Below are 18,212 nucleotides of genomic sequence, written 5' to 3'. Positions count from 1 at the left end.
AGTTTGGTAATTTTTAATTTTTTGCGAATTCCAAGGCTTTCCATACAGCGTAGAGCTCTGCACTGAAACCACTGAATGTCGAGGGGAGTTTGTAGGTGGCGTTGTATTGGTTTGTTGAAAATGCTGCAGCTGTTCCTTCAGGAGTTTTGGATCCATCAGTATATATACGTGAGTATGATGGCATTGTGTCGAGGATCTGGTATAGGTGTTGCTTTATTATTGTAGGGTTAGTATCGTATTTGTTGTATTGTTGCAAGGATGTATTTATTTTCGGGATATTTATTGTGCATGGTGGAGGCGACATAATGTGATGGGGATAGCATTCTGGTATGCTGATATTATATTCAGCTTGATATCTGTTTATCCTTTCGTAGAAGGGTGGATCAAGGTTTCTCATTCTCCTATAAGCGATCTGAGAAGCAGTAATTGTGGACTGGATTATTTTTATTTGAAGAAATCGCTGTAGCGTAAGATAGGCTCAAGTACTTTCTTCTGCTATGTAGTGATGGTTCTCCAGATAAACACAGTAGGCTTGGGCTTGGGCTGGTGCAGAAGGCTTTCCTATTACTATTATTTCCTATTCCTTTCGTTATTAGCTCCACCTGTATGTTTGTTTGTAACTTCAGAATTATCGACATTATTGCGTGATCTATCCGCGGGCAGATGGCGCTGTAAGTAATCTCCTTGATATAATTCGAACTCACTTTACATGTATTTCTTCATTTAAAAAAAACAATTTATTATTATTTCATCACGCTTTTATTAGCTTCACCTGTATGTATGTATATATGTTTGTTTGTTTAATTGAAATTAAAGATAAATATAGTTTTAAAAAAATAAACCTAAAACAATAACGAACGAAAAATACTAGTATTATTGTGAAAATGGCGTGGGCGCTTTGTGCCATATTTTTTGTATATCAAGCGCCCGTCGCTTGAATATTTTTAAATTTTCGGTTCGATGTTCTTCAAAATCATGTTTTTCAATTTTTTTAAACTATATTTATTCAAATCTTTTTTCAAATTTGAAAAATGTCAAATAGTTTTTGAGATATTTAAAAAAACAAATATAATTTTTCTCAATTGATGGTTTATAACGTTTGCAATTTTTACAAGCGGCACTTGAATTTTTTTTAAAATCATCTACATGCTAGTACGACTTGAATGACATCCCGTCCATATTTTTCGGAGGAGTAGAGAAAAAACTTACTCGAACAAAAACATAAAGAAGTGTTAGCCCTAATCGCTTTGCGACGTTGGAGAGAAATGCCCATCGTTGGTTTCACACTGGTGCCAGAACACGTAGAAACGAAGTCCCTATACAATCCATCGAAGCCGGGAATTGAACAGGGAAAAATTCAACTATGGATAGACATATTTTCAGTAATCGACCTACCTCCTCCTAAAAAAGTCAACATAACTCCTAGAAAACCGAATAAATATGAATTGCGAGTTATTGTCTGGAATACGTCACGTTGGATGGAGACGATTTCTTCACCGGTGAAAAAAAATCTGATATTTATGTCAAATGCTGGTTAAATGATATGATGGAAGCTCAATATACTGATGTTCATTATAGATCACTCACAGGTGAAGGAAATTTCAGTTGGATATTTGTGTTTCCATTTCAATATTTACCCGCAGAGAACAAACTGCTTGTTTACAAAAAAGAATCAATTTTTGAATCTGATGAAACTGAATTCAAAATGCCATGTGTCTTAACCATGCAAATATGGGATAATGATACCTTTTCTAAGGATGACTTTTTGGGAAATTTGACACTGGAGCTATCAAAACTTCACCGACCTGCAAGAACAAAAGAAAAATGTCAATTATCTATCATGGCAAAAAATGCACCCAAAATTAATTTGTTCAAACTTAGGAGAACAAAAGGTTGGTGGCCATTCAAGAGTATTGATAGGAAAACTAAGGAAGTGATCTGTGCGGGAAAAGTTGAAGCAGAAATAGAAATCCTCATGATGGAAGAAGCTTCAAATGAACCAGCAGGATTGGGTCGCCATGAACCTCAAGCATTACCTTTTCCGAATCGCCCTGATACATCGTTCCTATGGTTCAAAAATCCGTTGATGACCTTGAAGCATATCGTTTGTAAGTTGTATCGATGGAAGATGATCAAAGTTTTGGTTGGTGTCCTCCTGATATTTTTATTGATCTCTGCTATTTATTCATTTCCTGGATATAGTGTGAAAAAAATACTTGGGGCTTAACGAAGGAACTAGATTAAATTGGCAGCAGATCTCAATAGTATGATGGAAGAAAAGAGACAATATTTATCTAATGATGTTTATTTACTGCAGATGGTATACAATTTCTGAATGATATTTCCAGAATTATTAATAGTCCGGTCAAATTAGACTAAAAATAAAAGTAAAGGTACATAAATTTACAACAAGCTGCAAATGCGTGTAATTGTTCAAAACATAGTTGAAAATGAGATTTTAAAATTCCGAATGATTGCGATGCCTGGAAAAAAATTTATTCGAGGTCAAAAGTCAAAAATTTCGAAAAAAAAATAGTTTTTCGCGATTTTCAGGAAAACGGTGAGTTTTATCATATAATAATCTCAGATACGACCAAGCAGCATGTTGATGCGAGTGACTCAAGAGTAAAAAAAGATGCTAAAGACATCCGAAAACTTTTTAAGTGGTTCTCAATACATGACCCATTTCCAGAGGTAAACAAAATTATATATATTGCAAGTGGTGTCGTCGGTGATGATAAAATAAACTATTGTAAAGCTCGTGAAGTTGGACTTGACTCTACGGCGAAAATAACAGGACTAACATTCAATGATTTTAAATTTAAACGCGTAGACAAAGTTGTTCCTCTTTTAGCGATGAGTAGTACTATAAAAGTTCTCGAAGAAAAAGTACCTGTTGACCTTGTATTATTGTTCCAGCGCATGAGTATTACTGCAGCATTTTGAAATGAAATTGAAAAATATTTTGAATATGAATTGGCTCCCTACCCTTTATCGTTGTTTGATGACCTCGGGATGCGTAAAACACAGAAGTCTGCCATTTACAATTGTTTCCAACAAGTCAATATTGAAATTAACAATACTAATACGACATACATCATCGACGGTGGATACTTACTACATCGTGTTGTGTGGGATAGTGAAGAAACATTTAGCATTATTTTAGATAAATACGTTCAGTATGTACGTAGACATTTTGGTGCCAGAATTATAGTCGTATTTGATGGCTATGATGATTGCACGAGAAATATTAAAGCTGCAGAACAACATCGTCGAACTTTAGCAACATCTTCATCTTCCGATATTCTATTTGATGAACTTATGACAGTTCCTACCAGTCATCAGAAATGTCTTGCAAATACTCACAACATATCTCGGTTAATTTCAACTTCGAAGGATAAGTTTATTGGCGAAAATATATTGGTTAAACAGGCTAATAACGATGCCAACGTACTAATTATTGAAACAGCTATAAAGCAATTTAATTTGACATATACAACTATTGTTGTTGGTGAAGCTGTAGACTTACTCGTACTTCTTACTGCTCGAACTCCACCTGAAAAAACTAATTTCTTTCTAAAGCCAGGAAAAGCTCGAAGTCAAACCGAAATATATTCGTCAAAAAGTTTATCTACTTTTGCAAAGAGTCAATATCATGTACTATTTTTACACGCAATAACTGGCTGTGATACGACGTCTGCATTTTACAGGAGGGGTAAAGCAACAGTCTTTAAAATGTTTGAAAAACAAGATTTAGTTCAATGTGCAGAAGTTTTCAAAAAAAAACAATTCGACTCAACAAGAAATTATCACCAACGGGATTCAGTTTCTTCTTTCTATGTACAAAGCTCCGAAAACAACCACCTGCTTAGTTAGGTATCGATATGCATTTTTCGTAAAAAACACTAAAAATAAAAAACAGGTGCAATTAGCTTGTCTTCCTCCAACCTCAGTTGCTGCTCATCAACATCTTTTCCGGGTATACCAAGTTCAAGTATGGCTTGGTTATCAGCTAGACCCAAAAGACTGGGGTTGGAAGTTGGTCGACAATGCATTAGAACCTATTCAGACTTTACTCCCACCTGCGCCGGAAAAACTGCTGAACACAATTTTTTGCAACTGTAAAAAGGATGCAGCGCTAAATGTGGTTGAAAAAAAGTTGGACTGTTGTGTTCTCTGATATGTACACATTGTCAAGGCCAGTCATGTTCTAATGCTGAATCACCAATAGTGGAGGATTTATTTGATACAAACGAGGAAACATGCGATACCTACATCACTTTTCACGCAGTTTACCTACACCCAGGATGAACATCAAGAAGAAGAAGATCAAAAAGAAGAAGACCAAGAAGAAGAACGACAAAAAGAAGTATTTGAAGGTTATGACTCAGATGAATAAATTTTTACATTTTCTTAATTTCAATCGCTTTCATAATTTCCAACCCTTCCTAATATATTTTATTATGCAAGTTTTCAATTTGACAGTATCACAACAGACATGTGGAAGGGGCCTACTGGAAAAACGTTTACAAAAAACGTGCTAAGTATACTACCTCATATGTGGCGTGGAAACGTGTGCATATAATGACGATTACAATTTTTACAACTTTTTGACTCGTCGTATCTCAGAAATAGTGGCTCTGAGAAGAAAAGTATCGGTACATGTTTTGTAGAAAATTTTATGATCTACAATTTTTAACTGAGGTTATTTTATGATAAAGCTCACCGTTTTCCTGAAAATTGTGGAAAACCAATTTTTTTCGAGATTTTTGACATTTGACCTCGAATATTTTTTTCCAGGCATCGCAATCATTCGGAATGTTAAAATCCTATTTTCAACTATGTTTTGAACAATTACACGCGTTTGCATCTTGTTGTAAATTTATGTACCTTCCAATGTCTAGATTGACCGGATTATAAAATTATGCAAGGTTTTGAAAGTGATGATGACAGGAAAGATGCACTGGTTTCAATTATGAATATATTTGATGTGCTTTAGTGCAGAAAACAATTATTATGATGTAAACAACTGAGTTACAATTTTTATTGTGTTTATTTATCTGGAAAACATGTGGTTTACGTTTGTCAAGAGCCAAACGAGAATTTATTTTGCGTAAGTTTCCCCGCCCACTTCATTTCAATTATAGAACCGCTATGATATATAGATTACAATCAAAATGTTGGATATTTTTATGAATCTATAAAAATATCTTATCGAATATTCAGTTTTATCATATTCGTCCCACTGGAAAAATAAACCGGAGTGATTCAATGAAATATTTTTGACGCAATTCGATTTTGTCCCGACGCAGGTGTGTTATTTATATTGAGTTAATAACTATTTTTAAAAAGAACTGTCTGGAAGCCTACGATTACGAAAGCCAGAGTATTTTCAACCCTCTGAAAAAATAAATATTGGTCCTACAGAGAGTGTGGATGATCAGGTGCAAGTGGATGTGAATTATACCGATTTCAGCAAGGCTTTCGATAAACTAAGTCACAACTTGATCATTGAAAGACATTATGGAGATCGGCATAGATCAGCATCTTCTGGTGTGTATATTGTCATATACTACAGCAGGGGTTCCCAACCGGTGGTACGCGTACCTCCAGTGGTACGCGGGAAAGTTTCAGGTGGTACGCGTGAGTGATGTTCATGTTATTAATAGCAAATATGACTCAGCTCACGGGTCGTTAGAAAAACAAAATATCCAAAACCCAGTGAACGACCTGACATCTTTGTTTTTCTATTACATTGGAATTTATAATTCCTAGGTAACAAAATAATAAAACATTTTAGGAATTTTACCTAGGAATCCCCAGATAGTACAATTGGTAAACAAAGGGTGTTTCATTTTTCACTTGTGTGTCTTCAAAGGATTGTGCTAAAAAACCTAAATTACCGGCCAATCGTAAATACGATGAAAACTACTTACAGTACGGTTTTATAGTGAAGCCAGGGACTGAAACCAGTGACATTACTATTCCTCAATGTATTGTATGCCTTGAAACCAATCCATGAATCCTCCTTTACTGATACGACATCAAAATAGTAAGCACCCTGATTTGATTGGTAAGCCCATTGAATTTTTCAAAAGAAAATCAAATTTTTTAAAGAAAGAAACCCAATGTTTGACGAAGTTTGTCAATACTGATACTAATTTGATGAAGGCGTCATACCAGGCTAGTTTAAGAATTGCAAAGATGTAAAGTGTCACACAATAAGTGACACGCTTTTACTTCCGGCTGCTGTGGATATGGTTCAAGCCGTGTTAGGAGAAAAGGCAGCCAAAGAAATTGAAAAAAAAAACACTGTCAAATAACACAGTAAAAAGACGAATTGACGATATGTCTAATAATATTGAAGAACAACTGGCTTTTAAACTCCAAGAATGCACCTATTTTGCACTTCAGGTTAGCGAAAGCACTGATGTTACAAACATGACGCAGCTTCTTGTTTTCGTGCGATTTGATTATAATGAAGAGGTGATAGAAGAGTTTTTTTCTGCAAACCATTTGAATCAAATACCACAGCGGAACTCATTTTTAAGGTATTTGATGAATATGTGCTCAAAGTAGGCATTCCCTGGTCCAAGTGTATTGGCTTGTGTACAGATGGGGCAAAAGCTATGTCAAAAAAATGAACAGGGCTAGCAGCAAAGAAGAAGGGAGTTGCTCCTGTATGCAAAATTACGCATTATGTCATCCATCGAGAAACATTAGCTGCTAAAAGTATGCCAGAAAATCTTAACTCCGTTCTATCAGATGCTGTGAAAGTTATAATCTTCATAAAGGCTAGGGCTCTAAACACAAGATTATTCTCCTTGATGTGTGAAGAAATGGGTGGGAAGTTCAAAACTTTACTCCTGTATACAGAAGTGAGGTGGTTATCTCGCGGGAAAATTTTGAACCGTATCTTTGAACTCAGATCAGAAGTTTTCATGTTTTTAAGTGAAAAAAAATCATGACATGAAAATGCTGATGAAGAATGGTTGTCATGATTGGCTTACCTAGCCGACATTTTTGACAAACTCAACACACTGAACTTGGGACTTCAGGAAACAAACACAACAGCCTTCACAGCCAGACAAAATAAACTCCTTCAAGAGAAAGTGGGTCCTGTTTGTTCACAAATACAGGAGGAGAATTCATCTGCATTCCCCACTCTTTCATCATTTTTCCAATGCCAGATTTGGTTGCAGATATCATTGTTCACTTGGCCTTAAAAAAGGCTTTAAGAAGTATTTCTCTGAAAATAATTCAAAAGTGCACTGGATCAGAAATCCTTTTTCGAGAACCTCACTAAATGAATTGGAACTAAAAGAAAGTTTTAACGACCTTACAGAAGATAGTTCCATGAAAGATTATTTTAAAGAGAAATCTTCAGCTAATTTCTGGATCGGATGTAAAACCGAGTACCCTTTGCTCTTCTGGCAAGCTCTGCTATTTTTGATGCCATTTGTTACGAGTTACTTGTGTGAGAGTGTATTTTCTGAACTCTTGTACATAAAAAATAAATATAAAAGCAGAATAATATTGAATATAATTTCCATTACTCCTAATGTTGATATTTTAATCACGGCAAACAACAAGTTTCGCACTGAAGACTATACGATGATAAATTTTTCGCTGAGTTTATAATAATTATTTATTTGTATGTTTTCAGACCTATGGGTAATAAATAAAACTGTAAATGAATACCATTTTAATCTTTTTATTCCTCCTTTATTATAAGCATGTTATAAATAAACAAATATCTAATCATTAAATATGAAGTTTTGTCAGGAATTTAATTAAAAAAGCCTTTGAACACTTTTGAAAGAGTAAATATTATACGTTTATTAAAATACTTAGGTCTGGTGTTGCGCCAATATTTCTCAAAAAATCAAGTGGTACGCAAGTGCAAAACGGTTGGGGACGATTGTACTACAGGAAGAAATCAAGTTGTGGATGTTAACGGTTACCAGTCAGAACTTTTTGCGGTTACATCAGGTGTACAAGAGGGAAGTCACTTGGGACTGTTATTCTTTATAATTTATATTAACACTATTGTTGAAGATTTCCAACATTCCAACTTTATACTATATTACGAAATGATTTTGATGCATTAGCAGAAATATGTGGCAATAGTAGCCTTAACCTTAATAACAAGAAATGCCACAAAATAACTTCTACCAAACGTAGAAATCCCATTAATTTTCAAAATAGTGAATGAAGTATTTGATTTGGGAGTTATAATGGATTCCAAAATGAGAATTTCATTTGCATTCATTCTGTTTGTATCCCCAATCATGCAATGAATGAATAAAACACAGAAGTGAAAATAAGAACATTTAGGTATGTGCAACTCGTGTTCAATGATGTTCCGTATGTACAATGTCCCTCGGACTTCTCTTGATAGATATTTTAGTTGATGTTTGTTTGGAGGTGGTTGACAATTTTTCATGGTGAATTTCATTAGTTCGGACTTGTCTAATATGATGAGTCATCATCCGAAGACGATTGTGGATACTAACAATCGAAATGTCGTGAAGTCTTATGTCTCGAAACAGCTCTAGTCTTTCCACTATTCAAAGGGGGTGATTCAGAAGATCCAAGCAATTACAGAACAATCTCTTTACTTTCAACACTTTCGAAAGTGATTGAAAAACTTGTCAAAGAAGGGTACCTACTTGCCTTTCTAGACAGTCCCAAAATTTTATCAAACACACAGTTCGGTTTTCAAAGTTCAAAAAGCACCAATGAATTTTTCATTTTCTTGAGTATGCTTATACGAACCCTAGCAACGGAGAAACTGTAGTAGCTGTGTTTTGTGACTTTTCAAAAGCCTTCGATTGCGTAAATCATAGTCTCCTTTAATCAGCAGGGGTATTCTACCTCTCATCTGTATTTTTATTCTAGAGTCTGTATGTTTAATACATAAAAACCTTAATACAGCTGGTACCCCAAAACCAAGGAGTCAAATGAAATATGTTACAAGGCAAATATCGGAAAATAAAAAACCTCTCCTTATTCTGAAATCTACTTTGACAAAGGAGTCTCTTATTTATTAAAGCAGGAAAATATATGATTACGTACCCTCCGAAATCAGAAACAAAAAAATGTATTACAAACTCAGAAAAATAATGAAAGAAGCTTAACTCGAAAAAGCATTCTATAATCTCGAAGAATTTTTCAGTGAAACTCTGCTATGATTTTATTTTAGATATGATTTTATTCTCAGTATATTTATATTTTATTTGCTTTTTTATTTCATTTTTATGTGATTTTTTTATATACACACTCATTTTATCTATATTTGTTCATTTTTCAACTGATTAGTATAGGATTGTTCTACTTTTGTAAATATTTTGTATATTTGAAAATCACTCTTTAACAATGTTTTGTCAATAAGAACTTGATTTCTTGGACTATGAAGTATATTCCTCTCTCTCTCTAACTTGGCTTGAGATCTTTTAATTTTTTTTATTTCATTTTGATTTCATTTCAGGTTTTGTGCTTAATATAATTGTTATTTTCAGCTATTCTTTTAAATTTTTGATGAAAAGAGAAATGAAAATTTCTATGTTTTTCACCACTTGTAATTGTAACTAACGTTACTGCAGTTTCATCCTGTATGGACATTCCCAAACTAATACAATGAACTAACAATGATTCATTACTTTCGCCAATATATACCATTCAGGTACTTGATTGAGTACCTGAATTTACAGTTCACAATGCGGATGTGTGTTTAAAAACCGGAGAGTAAATTAAATCGATTTGATCATTTAACAGGTTGCAACCGCAATGTTAATGCTTGTAAATTTCCAAGGATTCTAAATAATTGAGTTTGCAACCCTTCCTTGCATAGTGCAGAAATGTGGCTTTGGTTCCTTATGTTTTCTACTAAAGTCAGTGAATTTTTTAATGCTGTGAGGTGGGACGAAATTGGTAATATTTTTGAACAACTTGTTAGGATGTTTTCCTAGTTCTCTTACCGTACTATTTATATACGAAACTACTGGTCTTATGGGGTTATCCTCTTTATGTGTTTTTATCAGGCCATACAGTTTAGGGCAAGAGGGGTTCATGTTGGTGATTCTCCGTTTCTCTGATTCCGTGAAAATGATTTTAGTATCTAAGAGGAAACTTTTCAGTTCATTTTGACTATTTTTTGTCGGGTCTTTCTTGAAAGTAAGGTTTCCATCTCGAATGACTGACTCAATTTTCTGAACATATGCTTCTCGTTCAAGGATAACTATGGCATTCGATTTATCAGCTTTCGTGAAAACAAGATCATTTTTTCTTATTTTTTGTTGTATAGTTTTTATTATGCCGGTTTCTCTACTAAAGAGAATGAATGGTTCTGAATTACTTCATTTATCTTGTATCCTATATCTCTATTATCTGTCTGTTTCAATGCAATAGCTGTATCTGTTATCAACCTATCCAAACTATTTTTATTAATTATTGTTGGTATATATTTCGGCCCCCTGGACAGTGTTGAAATTTCCTCTTTGTTAAATTCTACTTTGGTCAAGTTAATGATTCTTTCGCTGAACTGGATATCTGGTTCGACTGATTCGCTGTTTATGATATGTTGTTGTTTCTGTGTTAGTGCCCTAAATTGTAGACCTAACTTGGTCATAAAAAATGTCAAATTCTATCTGGTGAAGATTATAGGTAAGTTCCGAGTGTAAGACCTTCAAATAATGTTGCAGGATATTTCTTTTTGAGAATAGTGTCCTGCACTCTTCTTTTGACCAGATCACTCGTGCCTTCATTGTCGCCTTCTCCGCTGCTGGTGTTTTTGTCCTGGTCCTGATGTTAATGTATTTCGGGGTGATTTTTCTTCTCAGGCATCCTTGGTTGAACCATAAATTCTGCGATGCTTGATGGTACTTCATTTTTAGTTTAAAGTAGTATGTGGCTTGTCTAGCTGTACTTTCTTCTTTCAATAAATTGATGGGTGTAGCCGTTACTACGTGGTAGGAGATAAAGAAAAGAGAAATGAAAATTTCTATGTTGATTTCATTCTATTTTCCATTATTCTATGTTAATTTTATTATTAGACATAGTAATGAAAATATTTCACTTGATATATCATATTCCTCTAATAGTGACACACATATGAGCTGATTCTCCCGAGTGGAAACAATTCACTACGATTTATTGTTCGTGCTAATGGCGAATGTAATAGGCGAATCATTCTTGGCAAAACTAATCTTGTGCTGATCATTTTTCTGTCTCGCGATAGCCAACAGAAATAATAAATTGAAATTCTGTGCCCAATTTGACTATATTTATCCTAATTATCTGGATCCGAAAATGATGGTTATCAAAAAACATGATTCAGCAAACGACTAATAAATAATGTAACATGAAATAGTTAGTTACGCAAAATTACAGTGTCCTTACCACATTCATACACTATTGATAAAACAACACCATCCGTATTATTTTGAAGGGACGTTTGGGAAAACAATTTCTAACAAGTTGTGCTGAGAAAGATAATAAAACACTTAAGCATTCGAATACGAAGAAAAAAATTAGTTGCTAGTCAATATCTATGAGAAACCTCATCTTCAAATAATTTGTATTTACTGCAAATGAAATGAGTTTCTCAACGCAGATTTTTTCAACAAATGCACATAAATAATAATAATAAAACTTTATTCATAATAGATGAATACAAATACAGATACAAGTAAGTTACAACATAGAGCGATATTAGAATAAGTGCAAAGCATTTGTTTCCCAGAATTGAAAATGTTATAAAAAAAATAAAATGTGGAAATTGTGACAATTTGAGAATGCGTATGCATATAAATAAAATTAGTCAAATATCATAAAGAATACACAATTCAATGAATACAGATATAATAATAATATCAATAATAATACTCCGGTCAAATTAGACTACAAAATAAGAGTAAAAGTACATAAATTTACAACAAGCTGCAAATGCATGTGATCGTTCAAAACATAGTTAAAAATAAGATTTTGAAATTCTGAATGATTGCGATGCCTGGAAAAAAATTTATTCGAGGTCAGAGGTCAAAAATCTCGAAAAAAATTGGTTTTTCGCGATTTTCAGGAAAACGGTAAGTTTCATCATAAAATAACCTTGGAAAAAACATTATAGAGCATAAAATTCTCTACAAAAAATGTATCAATACTTTTTTTTCTTAGAGCCACCGTTTCTGAGATACGACGAGTCAAAAAGTTGTAATCGTCATTATATGCATAAGTATGCCACGTATATACATATCTGAAGTTGTGATTTGAGTAAAAATATTTTTCTATTTTCATTTAGCATTATTTTAGATAAATACGTTCAGTATATACGTAGACATTTTGGTGCCAGAATTACGGTCGTATTTGATGGCTATGATGATTGCACGAGAAATAATAAAGCTGCAGAACAACGTCGTCGAACTTTAGCAACATCTTCATCTTCCGATATTCTATTTGATGAACTTATCACGGTTCCTACCAATCGACAGAAATTTCTTGCAAATACTCACAACAAATTTCAATGTTGAAGGATTATTGGCGGAAATATATTGGTTAAACAGGCTAATAACGATGCCGATGTACTGATTATTGAAACAGCTATAGAGCATTTCATCAGTTCGGACTTCCATTGTCTAATATAATATAAAGTGATTTAAAATCCCTGACTAAAAATAAAAGATTAACCGAAAATAACAATTTCATTAAAACAGAAAACTGAAATTACAAGAAAATAACATACAAGCTACAACCAGAGAATAAAAAATTTAAATATTATTAAAAACTGAAAATTAAAAAAATATTATTAAGAAAAATGAAAAATAAAAATAAAACTTAAATGATTCCAAACCAAGTTACGTCATTTTTATTTTTCATTTTTATTAATAATATTTTTTAATTTTCAGCTTTTATTAATATTTCAATTTTTTATTTTCTGGTTGTAGCTTGTATGTTATTTCTTTGTAATTTCAGTTTTTTGTTTTAATAAAATTGTTATTTTCGGGTGATCTTTCATTTTTTTCAGGGATTTCAAATCAATTTATATTATATTAGACAATGGAAGTCCGAACTGATGAAATACACCACGAAACATTGTCAACCACGTTCAAACAAAAGCTAAAGAGCAATTTAATTTGACAAATACAACAAAAACAAATACAAACTTCTCCCTTTCTAAAGCCAGGAAAAGTTCAAAGTCAAACCGAAATATATTCGTCAAAAAGTTTATCTACTTTTGCAAAGAGTCAAAATCATGTACTATTTTTACACGCAATAACTGCCTGTGATACGACGTCTGCATTTTACAGGAGGGGTAAACCAACAGTTTTTAAAATGTTTGAAAAACAAGATTCAGTTCAATGTGCTGAAGTTTTCAAAAAAAGTAATTCGACTCAAAAAGAAATTATCACCAACGGGATTCAGTTTCTTCTTTCAATGTACAAAGCTCCGAAAAAAACCACCTGCTTAGATAAGTATCGATATGCATGTTTCGTAAAAAACACTAAAAATAAGAAATAGGTGCGATTAGCTTGTCTTCCTCCAACCTCAGTTGCTGCTCATCAACATCTTTTCCGGGTATATTACCAAGTTCAAGTGTGGCTTGGTTATCAGCTAGACCCAAGAGACTTGGAAGTTGGAAGTTGGTCGACAATGCATTAGAACCTATTCAGACTTTACTCCCACCTGCGCCAGAAAAACTGCTGAGCACAATTTTTTTTGCATTTGTAAAAAGGGATGCAGCGCTGAATGTGGTTATGAAAAAGTTGGACCGTTGTGTTCTTTGGCATGTACACATTGTCAAGGCCAGTCATGTTCTAATGCTGAATCACTAATAGTGGAAGATTCACTTGATACCAACGAGGAAACAAGCGATACATCACTCTTGACGCAGTTCACCTGCACCCAGGATGAATATCAAGAAGAAGAAGAAGACCAAGAAGAACAAGAAGAAAAACGACAAGAAGAAGTATTTGAAGGTTATGACTCAGATGAATGAATTTTTACATTTTTCAAATTTCAATCGCTTTTATAATTTCCAACCCTTCCTAATATATTTTATTATGCAAGTTTTCAATTTGACAGAATCAAAACAGACATGTGGAATAGGCGCACTGGAAAAACCACGTTAAAAAAACGCGCTAAGTACACTACCTCATAGGTGGCGTGGAAACGTGTGCATATAATGACGATTACAACTTTTACTACTTTTTCACCCGCCGTATCTCAGAAACGGTGGCTCTAAGAAAAAAAAGTATTGATACATTTTTTGTAGAGAATTTTATGGTCTACAATTTTTATTTCAAATTATTTTATGATGAAACTCACCGTTTTCCTAAAAATCGTGAAAAACCAATTTTTTTCGAGATTTTTGACCTTTGACCTCGAATTAATTTTTTTCCAGGCATCGCAATCATTCGACATTTTAAAATCCTATTTTTAACTATGTTTTAAACAATTACACGCGTTTGCAGCTTGTTGAAAATGTATGTACCTTCCAATGTCTAGATTGACCGGATTATTATTATTATTACTATTTTATTATTCAATTATTATGTAGTTCTTATGTAGTCCTTCTCGACCACCAGAGCAAGACGATATTTGTCGTGGAGTTTTCAGCTCCTGGCGAGACGAATATCGTCCGAAAAGAGGGGGAAAAACGGATGAAATATCGAGATTTTCTCTTCGAACGAAAAAGTGCTCTGAAAGATTTTGAAGGAGTTTCAGAATAGGGAAAATACATTCCATTAATACAGGTGTGATACCCTCTTTTCGTCATTGAATGGTGAAACTGGTTAAGAGAAGTTTCAAAAATGATGCTTTGATTCCTGACCTTTCCGATTATTTTCATACAAGAATTTTTTTTATTTTGTTCAACCTGAATAAATCTCAGCAAGGATCAATTTTCTGAAATCTCAGTAGTTGAAAAGTCGCCAATATTCAAATAACTGCTGTATAATGGCTTCGTTATTGAAGTTCCATACATTTTCGTATTTCGTCTTGTTGCCCTTTTCGAAAAAATTGAAGTTTTCAGAAATATCCAAAATACCCCTATGGATAAACGATTATGTAGTACAGCCTCACATGAGACTGAGTAAGATGGTCTTGTTTGAATAAGATGTTTTCGATAATAATCACACATTTATTTTAGAAAATGAATAATAATGTTCGAATATCTGTGCCAGAAGCGTTTCAGCTTTTATCCATAGGTACAAATGTGTGAGAGTGATTCATTTTACTGGAATGGTTCGGTCAAATTTAGAAACACGATTTTGCGTAGGTTGGAAAACAACTAGAGAGCTGTTCAAAAAGTTAATGACTATTTTTTTGAAGGATTCCTAGAGCATGAATATCAGAGTGGGCTAATCCCGCGGCAAGTCATAAAGAGAATTTAAAAAAATAGGTTTTCTCGAACATATGACGTAATTTGAAGAAAAAACCACACGTTTTCCAAAAACAAATTTCCTGATACACTCAATATTCAAATAGAAAAAAATATGATTTTTTCGTTTCATGTGCGGAAGTGAAATTCATGCTCTAATTTGAAGAAGATAAACATGAATGTAGTCGATATAGCATATGAATAAGTACAATGAATAGGTACAATAAAATTTGTTAAACGAAAAAAAGTATCTCCTAGAGGATGAAATAGCAAAAATTCAGTATTGCAAACACCAATAGCAAAATTGTTTTTTGCCAGTAGGCTACTGGTTCAATCACGAGGTTTCAAACCATTCTTCAAAAAAAAAAAAATTTTGCCGTTGGTTTTGTCAGTGAAAAGATCATTGTTTTTTTCGCCACTCCTCTTCCGAATTGTAATACACCATAGTCATGATTGTATCAGGAGCCTGTTGCCAAAAGATGATTCTGCAATTGGTTTTCTAATTGAAAATATTACTGGTTTGGACCTTTCTTTTCCAAATTGTAATACACCATAGTCATGATTGTTCTAGTAGCTACTAGTAGCATTCTGATGATATAACTGAGCATTTTATAGTTCGTAGAAACAAAAGAGGTTTATGTGGCAGCTGAATTTGAACTTGGAATTGAATTTGAAATATCTACATCTTGAACATTCATGTATTCCCGTTAGTATTGGAATGTGAAGTCGTGGTTTTTCCACAGGTTTATATGTGGCAGCAAATATGGATAAATGGAAGCCTAGAATTGTGTATAAAATAATCAAAATGAATTTGACATTTATCCTAGAACTCCACCTGAAATCAAGAAAGTATTTGCACACATGGTATCCCACGGTTGGGATAAACTCCATCACATTTGAAACTAAAATATTTCAAAAACCGTCTCTGATCGATTGATGTGTACATTGTATCCAGAATTCTATGTGACTCTTACATATTCAAATTTTGAACTATCATCTACACTGAAGAGGAGAACGTTAATTTTATTCTTACGTATCCATTAAGCATTCCTGATGATATAACTGAGCATTTTATAGTTCTTAGAAACAAAAGAATTTATGTGGCAGCTGAATTTGAACTTGTATTATTAGGTCCTTGAATTCCGTCATTCATCTAGAGTTCTCTTATGTTTAGATATAGCTTGACACCAGTTATTTATCTTGCACAAATCATCTTGGATCATCATTGATGATATTCGATGAAATTTCTTACAAGAGAAGGTTTAACCAAGAAAGTAGTTGGCATTTACCACATCCTACTGTGTGGGAACGTTGGTATAAATTAATGATTCAAAATTTCTATTCGAAATTTTTATTTTCTTGTATATTCTTTGTAAAATTGTCTGCATATATGAACCTCCACTTTCATGCATATTCCTGACGTTGCTAGATTCTATCCAGAATAAAATTATCCTCTTCAGTGATAACCTAAACATCACTACAAACCTTGAACATCGAAGGTGAGACTTTTCTCTTCTAAATAAAATCAACAACGATTTTGAGCTCATATGAATCGCTAGTTCAACACAGGCACCACTTTTGAAGTTTCCAAAGGTTTTCCTCTGGTGATCATCATCTAAATAAAAAAGTCAAGAAATAAACTCTTGAAAAATGAATATTTATTTTGTGGAAATTCATGTTCCCTGAGGATACACTACAAAAACACACTATTGTCTATTTTGCACGATATTTCTTTATTGTTGACTAGTTACACCATTTTCAAAACTAAATGATTACATTTAAATCTGAGTGATTTATACCTAAGTTTTAATCTTCCTCTTTGAAGATGATCACTTGGTGATCGAAACAAGTGTCGAGGTGTTAAAAATAACGATTTGGTGTTGGGAAAAAACTCCAGTAATATTCATTACTACACCATATATATATATATACCTAAGTTGCCTATCCTATTATAAATAATTTGGTACCTAAATTTTGTATACCTGTAATATCCATGAACATAACAAAACAAAGCTTTTGATATAATGTAGGTTTTGGGAACTGGATTATAGATTCAGGAGAGGACTATTATTTAGATCAAGTTGTTCGTCGAGGACAATAGAATTGGAATTTTTCTTTGACTTGTTTATTTCCATAGATTCCAATAGATTCATCATTTTCCCTTTTTCGCATGTGTGAAGAGTCTTTAAATTATCTTTATCTATTTTATTTTTCGAATTTTGAAGATGTTCGTACATTAATGATTTTGTATCCGAAATGACACGTTCATGGTACCTTGTATCAAAATTTCTACCAGTTAGGCCTTTATGGCGGGGCATTCATCACATTCTAGTCGATATATACCAGATCTCTTCCCTTTGTCTAATTTAGGTTTAGCATTGAATAATCTGTTTCCTAAATTTTCGTTGGATGTGTTGTATCAATAAAATGAAATAAAACTTGTTGTATTAGTTTGAAAATGTCCACATAGGATGAAACTGCCGAAATGATAGTTATAAATAAAAGTGGTAAACACATAGAAAGTTACATTTCACATTTCATATGATGATCTCCTACCTACATCAATCAATTTATCAAAATAAACTTATCTTTTATCATATTTTTAATGAGGATGTCATACTTTCACAAAATTGTTATATGAATAAGAGAAGAAAAGAAAATCATATAACATTGCACAAACTAATGAAATACTAGAACTGTTCGCACAATCAATAGCTTTTCCAGGATTATCTTTGATAGTTTGAAAAAAAATGAGTTTTGATCCTTGTGACAGCAAAAGTGCAAACAGGTCAAAACTCTTGCCTGAGAACTGTAAATGGTAGACATGAAAGAATTT

The 18,212-nt window shown here is 33.2% G+C and overlaps 1 pseudogene; it reads left to right on the top strand.

Annotated features, from left to right (window-relative positions):
* Positions 1-1,206: 1,206 nt before the first annotated feature.
* On the top strand, positions 1,207-2,318 carry LOC141485794 (otoferlin pseudogene; annotated as a pseudogene).
* The last annotated feature ends 15,894 nt before the right edge of the window (positions 2,319-18,212 follow it).

The sequence above is a fragment of the Leptinotarsa decemlineata genome, unplaced genomic scaffold (genome assembly GCF_025532065.1).
Source record: "Leptinotarsa decemlineata unplaced genomic scaffold, Ldec_3_MD MMD2_tig00026336_RagTag_RagTag, whole genome shotgun sequence".
Taxonomy (NCBI): domain Eukaryota; kingdom Metazoa; phylum Arthropoda; class Insecta; order Coleoptera; family Chrysomelidae; genus Leptinotarsa; species Leptinotarsa decemlineata.
Note: the sequence above shows the minus strand (reverse complement) of the source record. Positions and strands in the feature narration are given on the sequence as shown.